This window comes from Triticum dicoccoides, chromosome 2A, assembly GCF_002162155.2.
Source record: "Triticum dicoccoides isolate Atlit2015 ecotype Zavitan chromosome 2A, WEW_v2.0, whole genome shotgun sequence".
Lineage (NCBI taxonomy): Eukaryota > Viridiplantae > Streptophyta > Magnoliopsida > Poales > Poaceae > Triticum > Triticum dicoccoides.
The window spans coordinates 5208528-5214527 of NC_041382.1; positions in this window are offsets into that span (position 1 = coordinate 5208528).

Consider the following 6000-nt stretch of genomic DNA (forward strand, 5'->3'; position numbering starts at 1 on the left):
TCGGTAGCTGCAGCATGAAATTTAACCTGAGTTGCATCTATGAGATATGTGTTAATGAACCCAATATCACCGACTTGTCTTTTCTTCAATTCGGCGATCTTCAATCTGCATAATATAGTGAGGATGATTATAAATACATGCAATGAAAGAGCTGAGCTATATAGAGAGACTTAATGACAGAAGTAGTACTACTTATAGACAGTAGCAGGCGACCGTTGTTTTATCGAGGGCCAATTGATTGAAAAACTGATAGAACTCCTCAAATGGAACAGGCAACAGTTCAATTCCAACGAGGTCATGCTCCTTTTTTACTTTCACATACAAAGTACTCCTCCCCCCAGAGTCTCTGCAGATTTTCAAGTACCAATCATGCAATCTTCGCATCATCATTGATAGAGATCTTTCATCTTTGACAAGAGGCTTCCCGTACTCGTATCTTTGTATCTGCACCTCCATGGGTTCATAATGTACATCGTCAGGCAGGTAATCTGCAAGATTGCTATAACCGGGCACCATCCTCGGATCATTAGCGACGTTGTGGCTAGGCACCTTGAGCGGGGGGCACGATTACTTCGCTTGTTCGCCGAGCTGGGCAATTTGTTTCCGAGCTCATCGTTCTTTCAGCCTTTGATCACTGACAGTACTTCCCGACCGCTCCGCTTCGGCAAATTCCTTTCCAATAATGCCCTCATAGTTTCCTTTCGGCGGAGACTTGCGTGGTTTTGTCAGGGCAGCCAGAGTGCGCTTCGCTTTCACCGGATCTACCTTCTCCTCCGGAAGTGGACGTCTCTTTGCTTTCAACCCTTTAAACCAGTCATCCACTTCGGTTCGTGTGATCTCGGCGTTCTCCTCCGGGGTCCTCTCGTATGGTAACTTCTCTGGAGTCTTCAGAGAAGGACCGAATCTGTATGTCCTCCCGCCTCTGGCTGTACTGCTAGACGCCGGCCGAGCAGACGGAGCGGTTGTCTTCTTTACTTGCTTACGAGGCGGAGGAGAAGGACTACGACGCCCCGGAGCAGCCGGAGCGGCGGCAGGTCTCTTCCGCCCTTGCTGACGAGGCGGAGAAGGAGGAGGCTGGCTGCTCGGGCGCGTCGGCGCAGGCGGAGAAGGAGGCGGAGTGCCGCCACGCGCTGGAGAAGGAGCCGGCGCAGGCGGAGGAGGAGGCGGAGTGCCCTGACTCGCTGGAGGAGGAGGCGGTGGAGGAGGCGGAGTGCCCTGACTTGCCGGAGGAGGAGGAGGAGGCGGAGGCGTCCAGTTCGGAAGGTTGATGAGCTCCTTCCGCCATAGCCATGGAGTCTTCAGAGCAGACCCCAGCCTAGTCTCCCCTTCACCGGTAGGGTGGTCAAGCTACAGGTCCTCAAATCCCTCCGTTATTTCATCCACCGTCACCCTAGCATATCCTTCTGGAATCGGCCGACAGTGAAAAGTTGCACCGGGTTCAGTAGGATAAATAGAGCCAACAGCCGCCTTGACCTTCAAATTCATCCATTGCGTCATAAGGTGGCAATTTTGAGACTCCGTGATAGCATCCACGGGATAGCTGGCAGGAGCCGTCAAGGCATGCTCCGGCTGAAGCAGCTCGGTGGAAGCCAAGCTGCTTCTCCGCTGAGATGGCGGTGTAGCTTCGGGGGAAGCTTCGGCAGTACATTTGTTGCGATTTGCTTCTCGTTCCTCTATCGCTTGTACCCTTGCTTGCAGCGCCTGCATTTGGGTCTGCTGCACTTTTTTCCTCCTCTCATGGGATTTGTAACCGGCTGCGTCCGGAAACCCAACCTTCCACGGAATGGAGCCTAGCGTGCCTCGTGCCCGTCGAGGGTGCTCAGGATTCCCGAGGGCCATTGTGAGCTCGTCGTTCTCTCTGTCTGGAAAGAACGTCCCTTGCTGCGCTGCTTCGATATAGTGCTGAAGCTTCCTAACTGGTATGTCCATTTGATCATTCGTCCAAATGCACTTCCCTGTTACAGGGTCCAAGGTTCCGTCAGCCCCGAAGAACCAAGTCCGGCAACGGTCTGGCCAGTTAATTGTCTCTGGTTCGATCCCTTTATCAACCAGATCATTCTCATTCTTGGCCCACTTAGGGCCAGTTCTTTTGAGCTATGCTGTGGAAATAAGCTCCTATGAAAATAAGCTCAAGATAAGCTCATGTGGAAATAAGCTCCAGAGAATAAGCTAGCCAGTTCTTTTCGGTGTCCGTTTGTTCAGCTTATGTGTGGTATGATCAGTGAAAAGTCTGTAATGCCCTTAAACTATATTGTTGTTCACATTAAACGATATTGTGTTATTGTTTTTATCATTTTTCTGCCTATATGAACAATATATAATGCTTTGAACATTATGGCAGAGAGCAACCTTCTTGTATTACCACAACATATATACTGATGATTTGAACAATCAGACCAAACCACATCCAAAACCCAATCACACGAATCATCTACTTCTAGGAGGGGTGGAACGAGGTCCTTCCGCTGGGGTGCGGCGTCCGCGGCCGGAGTTGAGCACCCGCCGGATCGATCTGGAGTAACTGGTAGGAGACCGGGACGGCAGGGGGTACCCCGAGGGAGGAGCAGCGGCGGGGGATGGAGGCCTACCCGCCGTCCATGCGCTCGCCCGAGGGAGGAGCGGCAGCGGAGGAGCAGGGCACCGGTGGCGGCGGTGGCTAGCTGGAACCCTAGCAGCAGCGGCGCCTCTGTTTTGCGGGAGCTCGATGCGGGATGGGAACGACCGAACGAGAGCCTGTTTTTTTTTGCGGGAGCTAAACTGGGACCTGGCGGTGGCATTTTTGCTATAAATTGGGCAAATAACAGGGCCACATAGCTATACCCCTTCGGGGTTAAGTCAGAAGCTGCGGGAAGCTCCTCCCACCCAGCTTTTTCTCATTGTGAAGGGAAGAGTGATGGAAATAAGCTGAGCTAGCTTTTCCAAATCCAGTTCTTTTGAGCTTTTGGCTTATTTTGACAATAAGTTGAAATAAGCTAGAAAAGAACTGGCCCTTAGGCCGGGCTACGAGGTAGCCACCTGACCTCGTGCGATGGTGATGCTTCTTCTTCGCAGCATTTTGCTTGTTTGTCGCCGACAACTTCTTACTCTTTTCCGATGTCTTGTGGGCCACAAATGCGGGCCAGTGATCTCTGATCTTCTCATATCTGCCCTTGAATTCTGGTGTCTCATTATTTTTGACAAACTTATTCAGCTCTTTCTTCCACCTCCTGAATAGTTCTGCCATCCTCTTAAGAGCAAAAGACTTGATTAATTGCTCTTTAACTGGCTTCTCTGGATTATCCTCTGGCGGTAGGGTGAAATTTGACTTCAGCTCAGTCCAAAGATCATTTTTCTGCATATCATTGGCATAAGACACCTCAGGGTCTTCTGTAGCTGGCTTAAACCATTGCTGGATGCTGATCGGGATCTTGTCCCTAACCAAAACCCCGCACAGAGCAACAAATGCGCTCTTTGTCCGGAGGGGTTCAATCGGTTGGTTGTCGGGCGCGATTGCTATGATCTCAAACTTTTCATCCGAGCTCAACTTTTTCTTCGGGCCTCGTCTCTTTACCGAAGATGTGCTCGATCCGGAGGGCTGGAAAAAAGAACAAAGACTTAATTAATATGTGTACATACCAAAACAATAAATGCATCAATTAGCTAGTCAGCGGAAGCTTAACTAATATATATACCTGGCCGGACTCGGTTCGGTCACCAGAGACGTCATCACGGTCTCCTTCTTGCACCGGCATTGGGTCACCGGAGCCATCCTCACGGTCTCCTTCTTGCACCGGCATTAGGTCACCGGAGCCATCATAATTAGCTGCTTCCAGACCATCGGTCTCGTTGAGAAACAACGAGCAGATGGCATCACTTCCTTGTGCGATTATGTCCCCCAACAACTCTTCTTGTACTTCATCTCGGGCGGTGTCCATAGTTTCTACAAATATTGACAACATGGCAATTATTATTCAAACATGACAGATGGATATATTAGTGGCAAAAACGTAGAGCTAATATTAATTAGTGGCCTCGACGCTGCTTCTCTAGGGTTTGGGGTGGTCTCGATGCTGCTTCTCTAGGGTTTGGGTTGGCCTCGACAACGCTTCAAGGATAAAAAAAGAAGAGGAAGAAGAAAAAAGAGGAGAAGAAAGAATAGAGGAGAACTCCTCTATTCTTTCTTCTCCTCTTTTTTTCTTCTTCTTCCTCTTTTTTTTATCGGGAACGAGGGTCGTCGAGGGTCACCGAGCGATAGAGGAAACCCTAAATAGCAAGTATCGTGGGTGTGAGATACATGTGGCCGTCGGTGTCGGACACTACATCCACGTCCCACAAGTGACGTGGGCGTCGAAGCCCGCGCCACTTGTGGGACGTGGATGTAGTGTCCGACACCGACGGTACATGTATCTCACACCGACGATACTTTCTATTTAGGGTTTCTCCTCTACCGCTCGGCGACCCTCGACGACCCTCGTTCCCGATAAAATAAAGAGGAAGAAGAAAAAAAAAGAGGAGAAGAAAGAATAGAGGAGATTCCCGATAAAATAAAGAGGAAGAAGAAAAAAAAGAGGAGAAGAAAGAATAGAGGAGATTCTTCTCCTCTATTCTTTCTTCTCCTCTTTTTTTTCTTCTTCCTCTTCTTTTTTTATCCTCTTCTTCCTCTCATGTTCGAGAGGATCGCCGAGGGGTCGGCAGGTTGCCTAGTGTCAAAGAATTCAACAAAACCATGTCTTCATCATTAGGCGAAAGTAACAGGTGCATGATGGTACGAAGCTCTCCAAAGTTATTTTGGAACGGAGTCCTAGATAAGATAATTCGCTTTTTGGTACAAAGTTCAGCAAGAACCTTCCAAATATCGTTATTTGGAAGGCCTTTGCTGAAATTCATACAAGAAGGCAAATTATCCTATCCGGGACACCATTCCAAAATAACTTTGGAGGACTTCGTCATGCCCTGGTTACTTCCGACAAATGATGAAGCCATGGATTTCTTCAATACTTTGACACTAGGAAACCTCTCTCGACCCCTCGGTGATCCTCGACCCCTCGAACCCTCGACGATCCTGGACCCCTCGACCCCTCGAACCCTCGACGACCCTAGACCCCCTCTCGACCCCCTCATGTCGAAGTTATCGGGTAGGGGGTATATCGACAACGACATACCCAATACATGCATACATACATACATATCACATGCATCCATACATATATGAACAAAATTAATATCTACTAATTAACAACCTAAATAAAAAAACTAATACATATAGGAAGAAGAAGAAAAAAGAAGAGAAGAAAGAATAGAGGAGAAGACTTCCTCTTCTTCATCTCCTCTTCTTCTCCCTCTTCTTCCCCTTCTTCCCTCGACCCCCTAAACTAGTCCTCAACCCTCGACCCCCTAAACTAGTTCTCAACCCTCGACCCCCTAAACTAGTTCTCGACCCCTCCTCATGTCGAAGTTATCAGGGAGGAGGTATATTGACCCCCCCCCCTCATGTCAAAGTTATCGGGGAGGGTTATATCGACCCCCCCTCTTGTCGAAGTTAACGGGGAGGGGGTATATCGACAATGACATGCATACATGGAAAAAAATGCTATCCATCTATACATACATAGCCACATACATATATACATGGAAATAATGCTATGAAAAAAATATGAACAAAAAAATGCTATGAACAAAAAAAATACACATAAACAAAAAAAATATATATGAACAAAAAATGCTCTGAACAAAAAAAATAATACACATATATGAACATCTATACATACATATAGCCACATACATATATACATTATATATACGTACAAAAAATGAAAAAAATGATAAACAAGCGGCGGCGGCTCACAGCAGCGAGGTTGACTGGCGAGGTCGACGGCGGAGGCGGCGAGGGCGTCGGCGAGGGGAGCGGCGAGGGCGGCGGATGGCTCGGGGAGGAGGGCGGCACGGGCTCTGGGAGGAGGGCTCGGGGACGACGGCGAGATCGGGGGCGGCGCGGGCTTGGGGACGACGACGAGCTTGAGG